Source organism: Triturus cristatus, chromosome 2_1 (assembly GCF_964204655.1).
Source record: "Triturus cristatus chromosome 2_1, aTriCri1.1, whole genome shotgun sequence".
In the NCBI taxonomy this organism is placed as follows: Eukaryota; Metazoa; Chordata; class Amphibia; order Caudata; family Salamandridae; genus Triturus; species Triturus cristatus.
The window spans coordinates 237280774-237304210 of NC_140581.1; the positions used below are offsets into that span (position 1 = coordinate 237280774).

Below are 23437 nucleotides of genomic sequence, written 5' to 3' on the forward strand. Positions count from 1 at the left end.
AAGTTGATAGACAACCTGCAGCCTTTTGACCGTTCCTAACATATCTGCCCAATTTGGGGAATTCTTGCTTCACACAAAGTACATATGGGGCAGTTCACCTCATCAGTCGCAGAAGTCGTTTCACATGTGCACATGATGTCTAGCATATGAAAATAATATGCATAAACAGGGTGTGCAAAGGGCCTCTTGAATGAGGTTAATAAATCATCATCCTATGCAATAACTAACATCAAGGTAATATAATACTTTTTGAGACACCTATTTGATATCTATCTTTATGTAAATATGCCTTCTGTAAACAAATTGTGAGCAATAAAATGCTAAAGTATCCATTCCCACTAAGATAGTTCAGATGTTTAATGTGCCTGCTGAAAACGTGCATGTGTGATCCATAGATCATATATTCTAAAATACCTGCTGAAAAAACCTGTGTGTATCCTGTAGGCCAGAGTCTAAATCTGCCTCACCAACAATGTCATATCCTTCCGAGGTTGATAAAGTATCACCGAGTCGGAAAATCATCAAGAGACAATTTCATACTGTGTGGTATATAAATGTCTCATTGTAATAGAGTCTGCAATGAGTGAATGAGAAGGAAAGAAACATTTTTAGGAGTTTTGATGAAGATGTTCTCGAGAAGTCGTATGGGCACATAAGAAAGCAGTAGGGTTTGCAAAGCCTCAACCTTGGGTACCATGCTCGTCACAAAGCGAGGTTTCATTCATCAGGCTAAGATAGTGCTCAGGAGTGTGAGACAGCAACTTCGCAGGCTAAACAGGGTTCATCTGCTTCTGAAATTCCAACCATCGAGATGAACAAGGTAAATGGCTGATCCGTTCCAGATGTTACTATTGCAGGATTGCAAAAATCAACTCTCCTGCATTCATCATAAACTGGGATTGACATAAGTGTATAATAACCCCTGCCTTGCTAGCTCACCACTGGCTGCTAGTAAAACAAAAGCAAATAAGTAAAGGTCACTTACTTTTCATCTAATAAAGCATTCTGGGCAGGGGTCTGAAGCACCCGTGGATACAGACACCTCATTGTGCACTTTTATTGGATCTGTTTTTCAGCCAGTCCTACTTGAGCATCCCAAAGTGGCTCAAAAGAAAGTCAAAATGTTGAAAGGAGCTCAGTGATTTTGCTGCAAGACCCGAGGGCAACATGGATGGATGTCTCATGACCCAACAAGGACATCAGATATTCAGAAAATTGTGCGAGAGCTTTCAGATCTGCATCCTTCACCCAATGCACCTTCACACCAACCCACATTTGTCTACCAGGCCCAAAAACTGGACTCACCCCAGGGGAAGAGGAGTCTAATCTCATGATGAAAATAATCAGAGACTCCCCCGAAGACTCACTACCGTGCGTCTGGATGAGAAGGGGGGATCCTCAACACCAGCTAAAGGAAAGACCAAGCACACACAATTAGTAGCTATAGAGACCTCCTAAATTCATAGATAATGGGAGGATTCTAAAAGTAAACGTGTTGATACCCACATGTAGGTTTGCTACTATGTTTGGGTGTGGTTATCCAAAAGTGCTTCTGAGAAGCTGCGAGAGTCACACATTTGACTACTGCTTTTGGTAAAGTATTGTGAATTTCAGTTTATGTTCATGTGAAGACACATTCACATGTGTAATTTACATAATGTACAATTGCACTTGTGAAAATATCTTGCACAAGTGTAAATTCACTCCTGATTTTTTCCCCTTCCCATGGGGATGTTTTCCCATGAGGAAACCTCTGGCCCTGCAGCCCAACCAGACTCTGTTCTCGACCCATGTAATGGTCTATTATTGAGATAGCACCTCTGAATGGGATAGAGGGAAGGGAGGGCATCATCTTAAAGTACAAGTGCAAATAAAGAAATATTGATCTGAATATTAAATCTGAATCTGCTTCATTCTGTTTAGTGGTAGACAGAGAGCACTTGGCCTCAGTTTATGTTTAGCTTAAATCGTCCATTAAATGTAAACCATGGTTCACCAATTGATAGCATCTGCTTTTATGGCAAGTGCAAGAGTTCACTCTGCCATGCTTTAGGCAGGAGAAAGTCATGTATGACCTGAACAACCGGGACAGAAATATAAGATAATTTGGTCTGGACTTGAAAGATGTATTAAAAGAACATGGTGTGTTTAGAATTGTATTATTCATCTAATATTCAATCTTTAATGTAAGATATGTTTTCTATTATTTGAATTGTATAAAAAACACTAACAAACAGCAAAATCAGCAAATCTTAGAAAGTAAAAAACAAAGCCTCAATATTTGGGTTTGGTTTGACAGCACAGCTGACGAAGGGACCTTATGTTAACATACACAAAGAATGTGGTTTGGCTCAGCACCTTCAAGCAGGAGCGGCCTGTGCAGGTAGAAGGGGGGGGGAGGGTGGGGGGGGGGGGAGGCAGTCGGCAGACGACGAGTTAAAATAAAATTTTAAAAACCGGAAACCACTTACTTTGTGCTCGCGCTACCTCTCAGTTCATGCTACTGGCTTTTCGAGGTCTCTTTCCACCTCTTATGACATAGTTGATTTAAAATAGATGATGAATTACTTTAGTTCTGACAAGAACACTCGATCTCCTTTTTCGCACATTCAGTTCTTTATGTTACGCATGCAATCTATACAAAACAATCCTTTCTAAGTCTGGCTACAGAGTACTTTAGCGGTCTATAAAATCCCGTGTCAACAATTCTTCTAAACCCTCCCATATCAAGAAGTGCGGAGAGCGAGTGGTTTTTGGATTTGCCCCTTTCAGCCATAAAATATCAGGTTTTTTTTCATGGTTTGCCACAGCTTGGAAGGCTGTCCATCAAGGTCATGGCACTTTGTGGATAGCTATATTGGTCTATTTGTGCTCCCATTACGTTTTGCTAATGGGGCATTTAGGAATCCTTTTATTAAACTGCAGATGTCATGACCTGCAGCTTTTAACCGAGAAGTTTTCGATTAATAGTTTTTTTTGGTTCACTAAGTAAAGATGAGCATGATCAGAAGTTTTATAAAAGATGCAAGAAAAATATAGGCCCTTTGTTAAATGTAATATTTTGCTGTGTATGCCTTTTAAGTTCAACACGTACATCAGTAACTTCGGGCCAGATGTACGACTGTTTTTAGCGGTCGCAAGCGGAAAACCGACCCATTTGCGACCGCTAAAAAGGGTTGTAGAATGTACCAAACCTAGTTTGTAAGTTGGTAACCTGCTACTGACCTGCAAAATAGGTTTAGCGAGTCGCTATTAAGAAGAGGAATGCCAAGGGCATCCCTTCCTAATAGTGAGTAGCGAGGGGATGTAAGATTGTTTGCAGTCGCAATTCAATCGAATTTACCAGGAATTTCATATTGGTGGTAAGCCAATCACAAAAGGGAAGGGGTCCCCAGGGGACCTTTTCCCCTTTGTAATTGGCTGCAAATTTTTTTTTGAAAGAGTAGGCAGTGGTCCCACAGATAAATATTGACGAGGCAGGTCATTTGTGACCCCATTGGGAATAGCAAGACGAGTCTGAGACACAATAGTACATTTCCTTTTCCGTCTCGCAAATTTTGAGTCGCAATAGGAAAGGGTCGTAAAAACACTCTTCTTTGATGATATAGCACAGGAGTCTCCAACCTTTTCTGCACTGAGAGCTACCTATAGTAAATGAAATGCATTGAGATCTACAAATATTATTAGTTTTATATCATTTCAATTTTCCTTCCAGGACAACGCTAGGTTCAAACACACAAAGTAACCCAACTATTACTAGAAACTTTCCCTACCAAAAAACAGAACGACTTTGCCATACATTTGTAACAGGCATGCGTCTTTTCATCCAAATGTATAGTTCCTGTTCCATAAATAGCCCAGAATGCCATGTGCAATGTTGCTTTTGAATAGAAAACTGGCCATAAACACACCTTGGTGTTAAATACAAGGTCAGACTAATATCAGAAGACCTCAATATGCAAGGTGCATTTGCAACAAACATATGCTGGAAGATGGGGCAAACGTTAAAAAGCTCAAACCAATAAAGGTAAGTGGACAGCAGGCGGACTTTAGGAAAAAATCAGAGAAGAAACATTTCATATTTTAAAAACATTGTTTGGTAGAATCTCGAAGGACAGGAGACAAACTGGCTCTCAAGATGTGGCACTTAAACCCGGTCAACCGCATTAAGCGCACTAAATATTTTAAACTCAGGCTTAAGAGGTTCCAAGAGGCTTTCAAGATGCCATGGAGCGTGCAGGAGAATCCCATGCAGAGATCACATCACCAAAGTGCAGGCTCACTGGAGGTTTCAGAGCTGTGAAAATCAGTAATGCACACAGCATTTTGAGTCTGTTTCCTAAGGTAGGCTTTTAAAGGTTAAATATTTACTAGCGTAGGTCAATTTACCGTTAGGAGTAAATTCCACATTTGTGGCTTGGCCGAGAATCCCAGATGTATTCGTTGAAATCTGGCACAGCCATAGATAGATTTAGGACTACTCACTTTAAAAAATGTTAGTTCAGCCTTTCACAGGGGTACAGTTGTCTGCATGAATAACCTGCGCGAGGTGTGTGAATATTCACAAACGTACGAGTTGGTGGCTGTTTACCTCCTCCTAAGAGCTTGAGAGGAGCCCTCTAGGTTCCAGTTGTAGATGTATTTTCCTACAAAAATGTGGACGAACTTTCCGTGCTTGAATAGGGCCTCTGGCGTCCTTGGTACGGGACTGTATCAAACTCTGCTCTAATCCCAAAGTTACAGGATTCTAATAAAATGGTAGATTTTCTATTGTAGTAAATTCCGTTTTGCAATCGAAACATTTCACAATTCACAGACTCGGGATATGGGATTTATAATTGTACATTGTTGTTCTAGGCCCCTACAAATTAAGGATGTGTTGACCTCACAACACAAGATTCGGTGACGGAGCTGGCTCGGCTCTGAAGCAGCCCGTCTTCCCTCCAAGCCAAAGAAATCCTCTTTATACGCGCGCCGCGTGCTCACAGTAGTCAAAATAGCAGCTATCTCATTACTGCGAATCTCCCAGGCTTAACTGGCATTGGCAAGACTCAAAAATATGCTCGGCCTCTAAACGTTGATTGGGTCTAATGAAATGCATGATAACACTCAAACAAACATCTGACTTTAGGGTAAAAACACAGAAAACCGCTAAACAGATACGATGTCGATTCCTACTGCCACAGTGCCATCTAGGGGGATTTCGAGGGTAAAGACAACTATTTCATTATAGTAGATGGCATTTCATAACTGTTAGCAACAATTTTATTTTATGCAGTTTTATATAGCCCGAACTTTACCTAAAGGTGCCCGCTTTACAATAGAACCAAGTAAGCTACACAAGGAAATGTACACACTAACAAGTTACATGTATAATCAGGAGTATTAAAAATGAAAGGTGGCAACATTAGGTTAATACAGGTATAGAATACATATTTACAAAGTTGAGCTCAAGTGAACGCCAAGCAGCCGTGAGGGTCATGAAAGGGATTGGATTAATCCTGGAAGTATCTTTGGAAGAGAAGAGTTTTAAGATCTGTTCTGAAAGTCCGGGCGGAGGCGGTCGTTCGGAGGAAGTGAGTTCCAAATTCTAGCCGCATTACCTGAGGAGGATTGAGCCATAAATCTTTACCTTTTGTAAGTAGGAGGCTCGAGCAGTACATTTTCAGAATTGCATGAAGATCTGGTTATCCCCAGCGCGTTAGGCGCCTGGAATTGTGCTCTTTTAACAGGCGCCATCTTGGATAGGGAAGGCTGCTAGTTTTCTAGGCGTCCCAGCGCTCCTGTTTGCAGGTGGTTCCTGAGCACAGGCAATTACATAGGGAGCCTTTATAAAGGGCCCTCTAGGTTGGTCTTGCATCCTAAGGCTGCTCGTGTGTAAGGGTAGTGTCAGACTACATTTTTAACATTTCCTGTTTTCTATTTTCTTTAAAGTTAATTTGCGCCGCTTTTCCCTGTTTTTATTTACCCTCTTTCTTGCACTATAAATTGGTTCCCTCACCGCTGCTTAGCGGGTTATCTCCAGCGCGTTAGGCGCCTGGAATTGTGCTCTTTTAATCAGGCGCCATCTTGGATAGGGAAGGCTGCTAGTTTTCTAGGCGTCCCAGCGCTCCTGTTTGCAGGTGGTTCCTGAGCACAGCCCTATATATTCCCGCCATGCTGACGCGCAGCGTGATCGCGCAGCGTGTTCGCCGTAATCCCGCCGGAGTCACGCCAGAGTCCAGCCCGTCTGCGCCCGTCCGCGCTGAGGACGGGCTGGATGGCGGAGGAGTAGATGACTGCGTGCGGGTGAAATCGAGGTCAGTATATACGTGGCAAGATCTTGCATTATTAAAACCGTCCACACTCCCTTGCCATCATAGGTATGCTCCTGAGGGATTTTTGATATCCCCAACCTGTCCCTGTTTTGGTCCCCCTGTTCTGCGAGTATCCCCATTAGCTGAGGCCCAGAGGCCCAAATTCGACTCTAGGGCTAGGACTCACACGGGTTTCCTTTTGAATGCGAGGTCCTTGGTTAAAAATAATCTAGCTTTTAAGGATTTCGTGTTGTCCAGAGTCCCGGACTGGGTTTTCATAACTGAGACCTGGGCAAAGGATTCCTCTGGTCCTGATCTCGTGGAGGCGGTTCCCGATGGCTATATTTTAGTCAGAATGGACAGAACGGGCCGGATGGGGGGAGGGATTGGTATCTTGCACAGGGACCATCTGACCTGTCACATCATTCCCCTAGATGATCATCAGGAGTCCTTTCAGGCTCTCCAATTTTCTATTAATGGGGATTATGGAGTGCCGTTTAAGGGCCTCCTGATCTACAGACCCCCAGGGAGCAAAGTAGACTTCTGTAGTCAAATGCTGGAGGTCCTAGAACCACACTTCGGTTGTGACCATCTCACCGTTCTGGGGGATGTAAATTTTCATCTAGAGAAGGTGGATTTGCCCGAAACCCAGTCTCTTTTGGATACTTTCTCGGGGTGCGGTTTGACACAGCTAGTCAGAGGCCCCACACATTTGGCTGGCCATACGCTGGATGGGGTTTTCTCCAACGACATGCGGTTGGTCACTGAATTGCCTATCCCCCTTTCATGGTCAGACCATTATGCAATTCCTCTGGTCCTTACAACCACTCTGTCCAGTAATAGGGGTAATTTGCCTTCCAAGTTTGAACGAAGACGTAACTTAAAAAAGTTATCCAATAATCTACTCGCTCCCAAGCTTGCAGGGCTTTTGATCGCCCCGGGGGAGGAGGTAACATCGGCGGTGGAAAGGCTGGAGAATGGGGTTACTTTAGCCCTAGACGAACTTGCACCGGCCATCTTGTGCTATTCGGCCAGAAGAACTCCATCCGCCCCTTGGTTCTCGGAACCACTCAGATTACTTAGGCAGGGATTACGGCGACAGGAGCGTCGTTGGCGGTCCAGTGGGTATGTGTGTGAGAGGGACAGACATAAAACTATGTTGAGGCTATATAAGAAGGAGGTAATAAAAACCAAACAAGAATATTTTACCTCTCTTACTGCCTCACTTTCCTCACCTAAAGATCTTTTTAAAATCGTGGACACGCTTACCTCACTAAAGATGCCAGACCCGGTGGTGAGCTCACAACAGCTGTGCAATGATATTGCACAATTCTTCAACACCAAGATTGTGGATATTTATTCAGCTCTGGAGCTACAAAGGGTGACTCTATCTATCCCCTTAGACTGTGTTCCGCCATCTTTATCTGAGGAGGTGCCCTCTGGAAGTTTGTCTAGTTTTCCCTCTCTTTCCCTACTGGATCTTGAAGGCCTCTTGACCAAGGTCAGGTCGGGTTCCCCATTAGACCCCTGCCCCCTTAAACTCCTCAAACAGTGTAAAGACTGTCTTCTTCCACCATTATTGGGTGTGATGAATGGGGCAATTAAGGAAGGGACCTTCCCCCTTCAGTGGAAGAAAGCGGTGGTCAAGCCTCTTTTAAAAAAACCCTCTCTTGACCCGGGTGTGCTTAAGAACTTCCGCCCTATCTCGTTGCTTCCAGCTCCTGCCAAGATGCTGGAAATCCATCTAAATAAGCATCTTGTTGATTTTCTGGAAGCCCATGATAAGCTGGACCACTCGCAGCACGGCTTCAGGAGAGAACACAGTACCGAGTCTGCCCTTACTATCGTGCTCGACACCATTCGCACTAGGGTTGATAAGGGACTGACTACTCTCCTCATCCTCTTGGATCTCTCGGCTGCTTTTGATACCCTGTCTCCCTCAGTATTAACATCAAGGCTGAGGGAGATCGGGGTCAAGGGCACAGCACTTAGTTTGCTGACATCTTTTCTTAATCAGAGGGAACAGAGGGTAAAGCTGGGGGATTTTCTGTCTCCATCCCTTCCTGTGCTTTGTGGGGTCCCTCAGGGGTCGGCTTTAAGTCCGACCCTCTTTAACATCTATGTTACCCCACTGGCCAGGCTTATTAGATCTTTTGGGATGGAGGTTATCTCCTATGCTGACGACACACAGATTCTGCTGTCCTTTACCCAACCCACTATCCAGGCTGCCTCCAATTTTAAAAACTGTTTGAAGGCAGTCGCTCAATGGATGGTGGGTAATTCATTGAAATTCAATGGGGATAAGACAGAGTTTCTGGTGTTCGGGGGAAAGGAGGATTTCTGGTCAGCTGATTGGTGGCCGCCCTCTATGGGGGTGTGCCCTACACCGTCGACCCTGGCCAAAAATCTGGGCGTTTTGATCGATCCCCTTTTGAGGATGGATCAACAGGTAAGCAGGACCATCTCCACCTGCTGGGGACTGATAAACATCTTACGGAGGATCAGGCACTATCTGTCTTTCCAGGCCAGGAAACAAATTGTCCTGGCATTGATTGGGTCCAGACTTGATTATTGCAATGCTCTTTATTTGGGCATCAATAAGGGCTTGGTGACCCGTCTACAGATGGTGCAGAACGCTGCCGCTAGACTGGTCCTGGACCTGCCTAAACGGGCCAAGACTCATCAGGCAAGAAGGACCTTGCATTGGCTCCCTATTGAGTCCAGGATATCCTTTAAGTCCCTGACTTTGATTTATAGAGCCTTGGCAACCAATCGGTCTGGGGGTATGAAGGATTTGCTGGTCCCCTACATTCCCCCCAGAACTCTCCGGTCGTCAAATAAACTTCTGCTTTCAGTGCCCAGGATACGTAAGGCTAGGTGGGGAGGTAGAGCTTTTTCAACTCTTGCTCCCAGGCAGTGGAATTCCCTGCCTTTGGAGATAAGATCTCTTCCATAGGCTCTGGCTTTTAGGAAGGCCCTTAAGACCTGGCTTTTTGCCAAGGCCTACGCTTAGATACGATCTGCCTCTTTTTCGAACTGTTTTGTTTAGGCGCCTTGATGCCTTCGGGCTAAGTAGCGCGATTACAAGTTTCCATTCATTCATTCATTCATTCATGAAGATCTAAAGCCGCCAGAGACTTTGATTTTTTTCACCTGATCGCGAGGGGTGAAAGTGTACAAGGCTCTGTGGGTGATACAGGCAGTCTTGTAAATTGCCCTAGCATCCATGGGCCCCAGATACGAAATATGCAGCTGAATGGAGGTTGGATTTTAGAGGGGAAATGTGGGTTTTGGGGAGGCCAGCAAGGAGAGAGTTGCAGTAGTCCAATCTGGAGAGAACCAATGATTGGACCAAAGTTTTTATGTCATGCTCAGGAAATAAACGACAGACCCCCTAGAGAAGGCGCAGTTGGTAACGTGCATTCTTGGCAATGGTATTGATATGTGAATTTAGATTGAGCCTTTTGTCTAGGATGACGCCTAGGGGTTTGGCGCGGTCAACAATGATAGGTTTGTTGTTAACTATGTTCAGATTGTCCATTTATAATTGAACAGGAGGAGAGAGTGAGGTGGAAAGGAGAAGGAATTCCGTTTTGGAATAATTCAGAATTAGTTGACGAGTTGACATCCAATCTTGGATGAAGTGGAGAGTGGGGTTGAAGACTCAGGTGTCATCAGCATAGAGATGATAATGGATCCCAGAGTTTTTTAGGAGATTTCCCAGCAGTTCCATGTAAAGATTGAACAGGGTGGACGAGAGGATTGAACCTTGAGGGACGCCTTGCCCTACAGCTATTGATGTAGAGAAACAAATTGCTATTTTGATCACCTGAGATCTGCCCGAGAGGAAAGATTCAAACCATTTGAGCACCGTGCCTCAAAACCCCATTCTTAGATTTAAAGTGTTCAGAAGAGTGTTGGGATTAACGGTGTCAAAGGCTGCAGATAGGTCAAGAAGGATCAGGAGACAAGACTTAACAGAGTCAAGTACTCACAGGGCATCGTCGTTCACTTGTAGCAGGGCTGTTTCAGTGCTGCAGCTGTGAATGAAACCAGATTTTAATTTGTCGAGAAGGTTGTTGTCCTTGATATGTTCGGAAAGTTGCTTCGCTACACAACTTTAAGTAATTTTAGCAAGAAAGGGGAGGCTGGTGATAAGGAGGAAATTGTTGAGGTCATTCACATCAGCAGAGGGAATTTTAAGAAGTAGGGTAACCTGTCCTGTTTTAAGGGCAACAGGAAGGGAGCCTTGGTTGAGGAAGAGGTTTACCAGACTGGTCTAGAAGGAGAGAGTGTAGGTGTAGAAGTCAATGGCAATGTCACTAGGGATGGGGTCGAAAGAATGGTTAGAAGGTTTTGTTTCTAGAATGCTTTTGAGGAGGGCATCTTCGGTGATGACATCAAAGTTCTACCACGAGACTATGGATTTAAGGTCCTCAAGGGTGGTAGGGTGAGTGACATGATCCACAAGCAAATTCACTTTTTCATCGAAGAATAGGGCAAATTCTGCTGCTTTCTTGGGAGGGTCATCAAATTTAATGGTTGAGGGAGAGATGTTGGTACTTTTGATGAGGTCAAATAGCTTTTTAGGTCTGTTCTTGGCAGAGTCGAGGTGGGTTCTGAAGTGCATCGTTTTTTCACGAAAGATGTGCTTGTGGTAGCACTATCTTGTGAAACAGAGATTAGAGAGATTAATGTCGGAAGGACTTGTCTCCATTGTTTTTCCAGGTACCTCAAAAGTTCTTTCTATCTTTATAGATGGATTTATTGAACCATGGTGCAGAAGGAGTAGGCCTTTTATTTTTACTTTGTAGTGGAGCAATATTTTCAAATACAACTGAAGGACTGGTGAGACATTGGGTGGGAGGAAGGTTTACATCAGAGTTGGGGGTCTAACATTGGATGCGATATCAAAGCGGAGTTGCACAGAATGTCAAGGTTGATGTTTTTGGTGTTACGGAACCAGGTAGTAGTCCTTTTTGAGGTTGGCCAGGGGTTACAGAGTGAGATAGGTACAGAGAGAAGGGGATGTGGAAGTGGTCAGACCAGTCTACTGGTATAGGATCAACAGTAGTTAGCATATCTACTTTAGAGATAAGAAGGTAAAGAATGGAGCCCTTAAAGTGTGTCAGTTTTGTGCTATGTTGAACAAGATCATTTCCTTAGAGAAATGTGGCAGACCTATTGGCAGGTGAATCTTCCTGAGCACCCCAGTGAAGATTAAAGTCTCCAAGAAAAATGTGTTTGTCGCTTCGTGATTATTGGTCGCTAGCGAAGTCAGTGAATTCCTTCATGAGGGCGGAGCAGCCACCAGGTGGGTGATAAATGGCATGAAGCCTGAAAGGGGAGCTGCGCTGTACTTGAAGCTCCAGAGTACGGCAATCAAAAGTGCAGAAAGAGCTGTTGGGAAAACATTGAATTGAAGGGAGTTTCTGAAGATAACTGCCATGCCTCCCCCAACTTTATCATTTCTGATAATGGAATAGTCGGTGGGGAGCAGAAGATCGAAAGTAGTACGAGAGGTGTCGTTGAACCAGATCTCAGTGAGGAAAAGTATTTCAAGATTGTGAAGATTGATCGTGTCTGAAATTTACAGCTTGTGTTTACTTGCAGATCTGCAGTGTGAAGCAAACAGCGCAACTCTGAAATTACTGTTTTGGTGAAGGGGGTGTCAGGGCTTTTAGGGGCAATAGGGATACTGTTTCTGAATATGGGTGCCTGCGTAGAAAATGGCTGATGTTTTGTTGGGGCGAGGAAGATGGTCAGAATAGTGCAATGATTAGAGTTAGCTGGAGAGGAGAAGGTGTGGAGGTTGGAGTTAGAAGTATTGTAGCTAGCCAATAAATTGGAAATGTCTGTTGGGGACACATAGTATATGGCTTTTTTGGACCCTGGGTGCAGGGTACACCTCGGGAGTTTGGGGAAGTGAGTGCTCGCCAGGGGGATTTGGGTGTTGGGTAGAGTAGATATTTCAGTACTTAGGTGGAATATGGTAGCTTCAAGCTGGGAGATAGAGGAGTTGAGCTATCCTAGTTTATTTCTAAGGAGAGTAGAGCTGGGCACGGAATGTTAAGTTGCTCAATGGGTTCAGGAGGGAGTTCAACTTGAGAGGTAGTGTTTCTCAGTGCAGCTGCAGAGGAGAGAAAATTATCTGGGCATACACTGAGCAAAATAGAAGTATTTCGTTCTAACTGAGGAAGAGAAGGGTGAGGGCTGTGGTGGGAGGATGGAATGAGGGGAGGGGATAGAAGGGAGTCACAAAAGGGCAGGAGGTCGGGGGAGGAGAAAAGAGGAAGGGTGGAGGCGGCACACGGGCTGGGAGAAGTGAGTGTATGGGGGCCGGAAACAAGCACGATGAGGAAGATTGAACCGGACGGTAGTTGTAGAAAGTGTAGGTTCTTCTAGGCTAGAGGAAGGGGGAGGGGAAAGGTAGAGGTTGCCATAAGGGGATAGACAATATTTAATAAGTAATACCTTGCTCTTCATGTAACGCTTCATACTAACGACAGGCCTTTTCTAAGCACCATAACGCATGCTTCTATTACCCAGCATAACAGAAACCCATTTACAGACAACGGAAGGGTGGAATGCTGGAATGCTGAGCAGTGGCAGCCAGTAAGGCACAGGGCAGCGAGGCAGGAGGGAGGGGCTTTTGAATAAAAAAATTAATCACTTACCTGGTCTCGCTACGTCTCTCCATCGCCGCGTCTCTCCATCGCCAAGTGAGTCTCTTCCAGAGACTGGAAGCACCCAGGCTCTCCACAGCCAATCACAATGCTGCAATGGAGCATTGTGATTGGTGAGCAGCCACGCTCCCCTGAGCCAATCACAACAATGAAATGCAGGGCTGGTCAAACATTCATGCGCACTTTACAGAGTGCACAACCACTCCTCCTCCCCGACGTCAGAGGAGCTAAGCCCTGCCCCGCTCTAACCCGAGCATACGAAAAATAAAATTATAATAACTTCAGTTATTATCATTTTATTTTTTCGTTTACACTGCTCTATGAGCAGTGGGGTGACGCTCCTCCTCCTTAGCAAAGGAGCCACCACTGATGCGGAGTTAACGCTGCTTTGACTCCAAACTGTGACCCGCAGATCACAAAAGATGTCAGCCACATTTAACTCACTGAGCCATCATGTCAATAGCTCGGTAGGCTACCGTAATACAGGAAGGCCCTAATCAGGGTCACTTAAATGATGTCCCAGTGGCGGATAATGTTATGTGACTGGATTGACTAAACCCATCAAAAAGAAAAGGAGAATTGTGAAGCCCCTACTCTAACATTAATTTCTCTATTTTGTCATTTTAACACATATTAATATTGCCTGGACAAAAGTTCTTCCCAATTAGTACCTGGTAAACATCTGAATACAGAAATCAGGCACTAGAAAGTGATGAGTTACCCTTGGAAAGCGGTCTGCCACCGAAACAACAAGTGGCACTTTTATTTTTAGTAATCTTTGATCTGTTTGGCATAGAAATAATATTTTTGCAATAAATGTGCTGGTTGCCGACAACCAAATATTCTTAACCACATACAGAATTGGAGCTATTCTGGTCTAAGATGCTTGTGTTCGATCTCTTAAATGTTTCAGCATACAGTAATAAAGGATACATGCACGGTTTAAGGCAGCATTCAGTACTCCATGCCAAAGGGACTGCTGCTGATTGTAATTCTATTTTCTCAATCTTTGATAAATTAGGAATGAAACTTCATTTTTTCCTCAGGGTAGGATATAGCAACACTGAAATATTGGTGGTGGGGGAGGTGTTACTGGGGAGCGGGGTGGAGGGCACAGTCTTTATGTGAGCTGTGACTTACTTCCTATCCAACTCAAGCAAACCGAACTCAAATATAGCTAAAGAAAGACATAACTTACTGCTTCAGAGTAAAGTTTCAGTAAAGACGGAAACATTTTAAAAGGAGAAAAAACAAGCAATGAGAAATCAGTCTATGGTTCTGCAGTTCTGTTAACCTCATATGTGAAATTAATGTACAAAATCTCTTAATTTTGGGGGTGAGCCAGAGATTTTCCTGTTCTAGTAGGAATGAATTTGCTGCCCACTTAAGACCTATAATATTTTTTAATGTTTGCATTTCTCTGTAGTGCTCTATTTGCTGAGAGCCTTAATATCAATTAACATGTACTACACTTTTTAATTTTTAAAATAAATCTTTATATTATTCTCCTGATCTGGAGCTCAGTTATTGAGTGGGCCCTTTTACTTAATTGACTATATTTGTAATATTATTGAGGTGCTTGGAGGTGCCTTTTCTCAGGAACACATTGTCTCATGAAATTGAGGTTTAACGCTGTCTCTGATTCATCAAAATTGTGGGTGTTCTGTTGAGGTAAATTTTGGGGTGTCAATATTGCAGGGTTCCCTGCACAAACAGGTTCACGAGAACCATAACAGGCTAACACACAAGTGTCTCAGGTCTTCCCGGATCAAAGATTAGGGTCAGTAGAAAATGTTACCTACTTACTAAGTTTTACAGTGCAAATCAATCTCAGAAGCTCACAGCTAGAGGTTTTTTTCGTTCGAGTCAATGTTGAAACCAGATGCGGGTTGTTCATGTGAACCACATGTGCCAATAGGTAGAAATAACAGGAATCAGAAGTTGTCTGCTAAAGTCTTAAGTTTGCTGCAATCCACTCGGATATTGGTGGAACCTCTCCTTGGAGATTTGTTCCAACTCAAAATTACTACAGCCTTTAAAGTTCAACTGATTACCAAAATGCAATAGTTTAAGGAGGCATCAAACTTTCATACATTTCACTAAATGAGTCAGAGTTTCATGTGTGACAACAGCAAAATGATCTAACCAGATGGATCTACTTCTAGGAAAATCTATTTATTTCTTAAAATGTATATAATGCAGCATACACTCTCCAAAGGGTTTCTTGGAGTTTGTTAATCCATATTAGACTAGATGAGCTGCATAGGATCCAGTAAACGGAAGGACATCTATCAATCAATCAATCAGGGGTTTATAAAGCGCGCTACTCACCCATGAGGGTCTCAAGGCGCTGGGGGGGGGGGGGGGGGGGGGAGGGGCGCAGCTCCAGATCAGTCGAAGAGCCAGGTCTGGAGGCTCTTCCTGAAGGTATGCAGAGCAGGGGAGCGTCTGATGTTGACTGGGAGCTCATTCCTGGTCTTTGCTGCAACGTAGGAGAGGGTTCTTCCAACTGCTCTGGTTCTGCCGATGGGTGGGGTGGCTGCCAGGGAGAGGTCGGCGGAGCGGAGGTTCCTTTTGGGTATGGGGAAGGAGACTCTTTCATTGAGGTATTTGGATCCAATGTTGTGGAGGGATTTGTAGGCGTGGGTTTGTAGCTTGAAGGTTACTCTCTTCTCGATGGGGAGCCAGTGGAGGTCTCGTAGGTGCTGGGTCATGTGCCCGTGTTGTGGGGTTCCGAGGACGAGTTTTGCTGCAGTGTTCTGGATGGTTTGGAGCTTGTGTAGCAGGGTTTTGTTGATTCCGGCATGAAGGGCGTTGCCGTAGTTCAGTCTGCTGGTTATGAGTGTGTGGGTGACGGTCTTTCTGCATTCGGGGGGGGAATCCACTTGAAGGTGTTGCGGAGGATGCTGAGGGAGTTGAAGCAGGTGGAGGCGACGGCGTTGATCTGGTGGGTCAGGGAGGAGTCTAGAACGATGCTTAGGTTTCCGGGTGTCGTCCGTCGGGGTGGGTGGTTTTTCGAGGGCAGGGGGCCACCAGGAGCTGTCCCACGTAGTGGGGGAGGGTCCAAGGACAAGGACCTCGGTCTTCTCCAAGTTCAGTTTTAGGCAGCTGTCTCTAATCCAGGCAGCAACGTCTTTCATTCCTTCTTGGAAGCCGAGTCAGGTGTCTTTGGGGTTCTTCGTGAGAGAGAGGATGAGCTGGGAGTCGTCGGCGTAAGATACTATGCTGAGCCTATGCTGTCTGACGATGGCGGCGAGGAAACCATGTACATCTAGAAAGCGAAAGTGAAATACATTTATATGTGAGGATGTGGATCCAAAAGTTATTTCACAGTTTGGACTCTAGAAAGCTGTAGGTAAGACCTCCCAATTCAGAATGTCCAATTCACATGCTAGACAAAAACTAGAGTTCTTTTGATTGGAGAGGTCTCATTTTTATGTAAAGGGAGAAACTTTCAATGAAGACAACAGACATCCGTGCAGTACAAGGATTTGTGGATGAGGCATAACTTCTTAAAATGACTTAGTTGTGCAACTCACTGTGATATTTCACTGAGAGTTTGAATCCCATGTAGTTTTGTGACTGTGCATTCTGAAAGGCCCCAAAAGAGACTTTTACACTAATCAGTGTGTGTTGGAACACAGTCAGAAACCGCCTTAGCATGTGGAACAAATGGAGGGACCTTTCCTAGAAGCTGAAACAAAAGAGAATGTACTGAAGATACAGAGGGTATTTGAGCATTAAAGTAGAGATTCTGTGATGGCGGGGGATAGGGAGGGTTGGAAGGTGGCGCTGAGGGTTCAGGGGACATAACGTGTTTGCTATATATAACTATTCAAATAATTCTTGTGGTTCAAAGTAGGAAGTTCATCTAGGGTTGAATAGATAAAAGCACTCCATCAGGATGGAGATCTGGGTATGTTGGCTCAGTGAATGATTAGTTGGGTTTTTCTGCATACGACAAGATAAAGCAGCCAAAAGATCCAATCATCTTGGCTGTGAGTGAACATAGAGGTTAAATAACACATTGAAGAGGGAAGATGCATGGGCCACTCCACACTAACTCATTAGAATATTAGTGCAACATGGAGAAAGCATCTGACAGCACTGTACCAGAAAACAAAAGAATAATTCTAGGTCCAAGTCAGAAATGCCAGGCGCTTAATCAAGATGGGTGATCAACAATATCAAATGTAGTTAATACATCCAGAAGGATCAAACACTTCACTGTTATCCAAAAGGAGCCACAGTTCTTTCACCACAATTGATGAGGAAGTTTCTGTTCCTCCATATACTTGAAATCCAGTCTAACAAGATACTAGATTATTGTAAATTTTCCGGGGCATACATTTGCAGGGTAGAGAGACAGATTCATTAAGATCACCTTTGAAAACTGGAGAAAGAGATTGTAGTGTGAAGGTCAGGCACAAGCCATCTAAATATTTGGGTATGAATTTGAGAAGAGAGCTGGTGTCCTCTTCTACAGAAATAGGTGAGAAGGTGGACCACATGGTCTTTCCACAGAAAGGCAAATAGAGGTACAGAGGTTGTTCTATGAAGTTCTCAAGAAGGTATATTCATAACTTAATTAAAATATTTTTCATTGAAAATATTAATCACTTTAATTGAGACTTTTTCCAATGATTGTAGTATTGAAATGGAGCAAGAAACGTTAGAAGGGCAGTAAATTGCATACAAAGCACATAAAATAATCAGTAAAATTGTATTTCAAGTTTAATGCAAGAAATGACCTAAACGCATCATAATAACTTTTACGTAGATTTAGATTTGTTATTACATGTTGATTTACTATATATGTATAGGTATTTGCGCAAATGTTTTAATTCAGCTAACTGTACCTAGATCTATGTTAACAGAGATAATCAAGCTAATCTCTGCACATGTATTGCATTCAATCCCTCTCTTAAAATGTAACACTTCTCTTTAACATTTATTTCATTTTCTAAGAAACTAAGCTGGCTTCTTTTTTACAAGCAAGTAACTACATTATAACAGTATATATAGGACCACTAAATATAATCTAGTACCTTAAAAATGTTCTGTACTACCCGACTCAAAGTTCTTACCAACTTTTCACAGTTGGCTTCTTGTGTACCAACACGCTTGTAAACTGCTCTCTTTTAAAAGCTCTTAATGCAGTTCTCCAATAACAAATCAGGGATAAGCAATTTTGCAATTTTTGCTTAAATAATATTTTGTGCCTCTAGCACTCAGCCATAAAAAATAGTTTTATACATTGTATATTTTAGGTATTTAATAAGCTTGGCTGTCGCCTTGAGAGTGAGCAAATTGCTGTAGAAGAAATGGAAAAACTGTGAAATGGCGATAATCTGGATAAAACAAGTGGGAGAGGGTTTTCATTAATGAAACAGGTAGGGGCTTAAAACAGAGAGTTACAATTAAGAGAGATCAACTCCACATTGTGGACAGTTTAATTGGATATTTCTACAGAGTCAATAGACATTAGTTTGTATTTTTAATAAGTTTTCTTATTTTATATCGACCATATCTCGAACACAGTTATATTGGTTTAGAACTACATGATTGTCCACGTAGCTTAGTCAAGTTGGTTTTACTAGTCTCTAAATTTCACCACTTATCATTTCGTAAATTACAAGTGGAAATTTTATAGATGCATCAACATATTGCAATACATCTTCATCATCACAAAGAGGAGCTAATAGCTCAAAGGGGCGTGCCACATGTGTGGGAACCAACATCTTAAAGAAACGTCTTCATAGTTTTCTGATTCCTATTTACAGAATTGTAAAACAATGATTTTGGATAAATTGAAGATTTGGAACTTGGAAATAGCAGAAAAGGATGTACCGCAGCTCTTTATTCCATACATGGGATACCAACATTATCACTTCAAAACAGCTGTACACATTCGTACAAATGTGGGTATGATGAATGCAGCTGCCAGAAATGTCAAGGAAATCACAGTTGGCTTGCAAACACATACGCAAGTGTATATCCAATCTCGGTCAACTAGTAAGGCAAACTTGTAAATGAGTCAACCAATGCTCAGTCTGGATTGCCAACTACATAGATAAAATGAGAGTTCTCATTGGCCCCATAACTCACAACTTGAATCTCCTAAATAGTATGGTCTTGCACTGTCTATAGAACCTCAGTAGGGGAGAACCGCCTATCAACACCCATGGAGTAATTATCCACAGAGAAGAATGTTTGCCTTTATTTAGTATTTGCTTTCAATATGGAACGTGGATCCAACCTCAACCATGTAGTTGGTAGTAGAAGGACACATACTACATACTGTACTATAGAGCAGATGAGCAGATTCGTCACAAAATATATGATCTACCGCCTAATATTGTGGTACATTTTTAAAAACATGTAATTATTTCCAATGCGAAAAGTAAGTGAAATTAATTTCCATTTACATGTAAATGATGTGTATGATGTGTTGTACACACATGTACCAAAAGGTTTACTTTGCAAAATGCTACACAAAATAAGCAGACCTTAGATCATTTGCATGAAACTGAAACAAAGGTGCCACATACCTCTGCAAGTACAAATCAATGTCAGGTTCCATCTGTGCAGTAGGTTTCTAATCATTACTTCCCCCTTTCACTTGGTCCATTGATCCTTCACTCCCTTTAATTGCATTGCGCTTTCATGGAGAGGATACTGATGGAGAATGCAGCAGGGCAGACAAAAGCTGCTCAAAAGATGCACAGAAGATATATGGTGTGAAATGACACACAAGTCATGCATTATCAACTACTGATTATTTAGTTGGTTTCCTAATATCCTTTTCGTCAAATTGCTCAGATTGTTGCAAAATTGTTCGCAATTTCATGGAGTTAAAATATATTTAGAATATCCTGCAAGCAATTTGTTGAAATGCTTGAAAGTTAGGTCCTAGGACAATCAATGGTTGATATATTGTAACTATGGGATATTCCCCAAACATTACTGTCAGCACTGCACAAGCGGAAGGCTTAAATATTTTAGCATTAGTGGCAAGCAAGATCACTAATACTGCAGAATTGGCAGAGTGAGACTATACCTACTTTCTACCACGGCATTTGAAATTGCATTAAGTCCAAGAATTGGAAAAACGTTATGCTTTACGTTCAGGCTCTTATAGAAGATTTAGGACTCGCTAGAAATCTATAGGAAACTAGCCAGCAGAGAATCAAAATCAAACATAAAGCGGTCACTTACCATAAATTTGAGATCTATATTTTATTTATAAGGTTTTGTGTAATATGTGCTTCTATTACATCGTTTTAGGTAATACCCTCTGCTTCTATATCTCTGGAGTACCTTGTAATGATAAATTATGTATGCTTGAGAATATGAGTTAAGATCGTTAGAGAAAAATGGTATTATATAGGCACTCTATATATATATATGATTTTGTAAAATAAACTGTCAATTTATTTTTTATAAAAGCAACTTGTTGAAATGCTATGTTAGCTTCAAATGGGAATATCAGTGAAGCTAAACTAGAATTGAATGGTACCATGCTAAGCATGTGTGAGGTTTCCAAGTGACAGATACTGCTCTTGACAATATGCGCCTTATCCAAAATGATTAGGGTTGAATTCCAGCCGATAAACAGGGCTGTATGTATCCCTCTTACTTGCCCTGTTCTACCAAGAAAATGCCTACGCGCCTTAAAACTAGCACACCTGCACAGTTGTGTATAATTTTATGGCATACACAACAATAACCAACAAGTTTGCGAACACTGATAGAGGAGTCAACCTTTTCCATATTTCAGAATTCTGTTTCCTTGCCTTGTCGTCATCATTCCCACATTTTCCTTCTGAACATTCATAGTAGTCACTAAGAGCTTCATTCACAAAAATTCTGAAATATGAGACGTAGGCACACATCTATGATTTGTGTAAATGTTACCTTTTTTGTGTAACAAAAACTGGGGGGGTAAATGTGCCAGACAATGGCTCTTGCCCTCTTGCCTTCTACTAGCATACATTTACTGTGTTCCAGAAAATACTAAGATCTCATTAGAAGGCACCCAAAGGTCATAGATTATTCAGTATTGCTCCTCCATTGGAGCCTTCTGTACTTTGGGTGTATTGAAGAAGAATTATGTTATCTCTCTTTGGAACGGTCCTATTTTTCCAGATTGATTTACACAAGAAGTAATTGTGTTTACTATAGTAGAAAAAATGTTGTAAGGTACCCTATAAATAACACGAAAGCTGTTTTTAACAGATTGCATAAATGAACTTTTTCTTGCAAATGGATTTGTAAGACAATGTAAGGACAATGTTAGTGCAGTGTATTGGCAAGATTAGATTAATATAACGAAAAGACTACATACAAAGACTAGCCTGATATCAAGTTATTTTCTCTGCCATTTGTTGAAAAAGGGTCTATGATTGATCCCCACATAATGACATACTAAGTAAAGTACCAGAATTACTGTAAATCAGTTCCTGATTAAACACAGGAAAGCATGGATCAAGGCAGGGGCCCAAAACTATAGATGGACAAGAAAAAAATGAAATTGTGAAATCAGAAAACATTTGAAGGATGATAATAACCCAGCGGTATCAATGTGCTGCACACGACAGATATCAACCTAACATGATCATGCTTGGGACCTAAAATAAGTAGGTCTTCAATCTACTTTTAAATGGAAGGGGCCAGTCCTATTTTGGAGATCTGGGGCCACCACTTCAACACACTACTTGAAAATCTTTACCACCAAACTGGAATGCCTAAACTTGGGAATTTCCAGCATGCCCTTACTTGAGGGTCTCAATGTTCTATTAGGAATAGAGGGGCTCCAAATTTAACTAGCATGTCAATTTGGACCAATTAACTTTGCAGAGTTGGACGAAATTGAGACCCGCCAGTATTCAAGCCTCATAGTTCTTAAACCTCTGTAGAAGTTTAAGGAGTTAATTGCAGGTGCCCACAAAGACTGGACCACAGTCCAAATGACAAACAACAGTTGACCTAGTTATCATAGTTAGTTGACCGTAAAAGTCAAGGGTGCAAACATAAGTTCAAGTTAGTGGGGCTCCATTCTTTTTGTACCATTTCTAGATTTTCTTCAGCAGGCCTGTCATTGCTTTATTTTCTCCCTGATGTTCAAAGGCACATGATACAAAAGCAGGATCCAACCAATTAAAGCCCCAAATGCAATAAAAACGATAAATTCTACAAAAGTTTGACAAGCACATATACTGCAGATGCCACAATTGAAAGGATCACACATTTAGGGGTTGATAATAAGCAATCAAGGACAAAGAAAATGGAAAATGAGTTATGGAAATGTGCCAACATATTGGATCCCTAGTTTGCCACAAAATGCCCAAACCAAACAGACAGGATATTCACTACTTGTAATGAGATCAAGCTAACACCACCACAAAGTTGTAAAGTTAACCTTCACTTTGCCACTGTATAAAACATCCTGAGGCAACAAAAATATTGACACTTGAGTGAGCAATGCAACTAAGTAACCTAACCCTAATCAATCTATTAGCTAACTGTGCAAGCCCTCTAAACACAGATGCATCAATTCAATGTCTTTCCCTCTATAGTAGATACCCCTTAGCTTCCCGGCAATAAATAACTCCACTTCACAAACTTTTAGTAAGCCTCAAATCAACCGATGGTGCTTCATCTTCTATATTAAGCATGTAAAATTAGAGGTGGTGCTTCCTCAATACATCAGAGTGTCCCTCCTTTAAACAAGCTAACCCTCATCATGTTTCACCATCAAATACCTAAATAATAGGTTCTGAAATCAAACACGTCCATCTATTTATTTATTTGTTTTACATTTCTAAAATTGTGTTAGGCAACTGTGAGCCGCTTCTGAGGGCTTTGGATGTAAATGACATAGTGGGAAAAGAAAAACAAGCATTGAAAATGCAATAGGTCTCGCCTTTGATTAATTTAAAGCCATTTGCTTTGCTAATGGTATTGTATAGCAAAGCAAATGGTTTTAACTTAATGAAAGGCGAGACCTATTGCATTTTTAATGCTTGTTCCTATTGGTCACAGTTACAGTGTCCAGGTCCTGAACGCAGATTCTACACGATATACGGGACACACAACTTAGTTTTCAAATACAAGTCAGGAATGTGAGACACGAACGAGGTCCAAAAGAGAAGCAATGAATAAAAAAAGTTTAAGCGCATCAACTTGGGAAGTTGCGCACAGATGATCTAAAGCTTTGACATGAATGTCCCAAATTGAGGCAAGTCCCATGCTGTTCACGTCTGAGAATTAGAGGGGATTCCACTGTCACGAAGGAGGTCTGGAGATGAGGTCTCCAAAGGAGTTAGGGGCGGCACCATACATAAAAAAAAACACAGTGCCAGCCTGCCTCAAGCGCTCCTCCAGAGCAGCCCTGCCTGCCGATCACATAATCTCCCCGTGCCTGAATGTGCCCTTGTGTAACGTAATCAGAGC

At 42.3% G+C, this 23437-nt stretch overlaps 1 protein-coding gene across 4 annotated transcripts in view; it reads right to left on the reverse strand.

Moving 5' to 3' along the window:
• The window catches only part of PDZD2 (PDZ domain containing 2), a 1178280-nt gene that overhangs the window by 890425 nt on the left and 264418 nt on the right, over positions 1 to 23437 (reverse strand). The gene's annotated exons all lie outside the window — the stretch shown is intronic.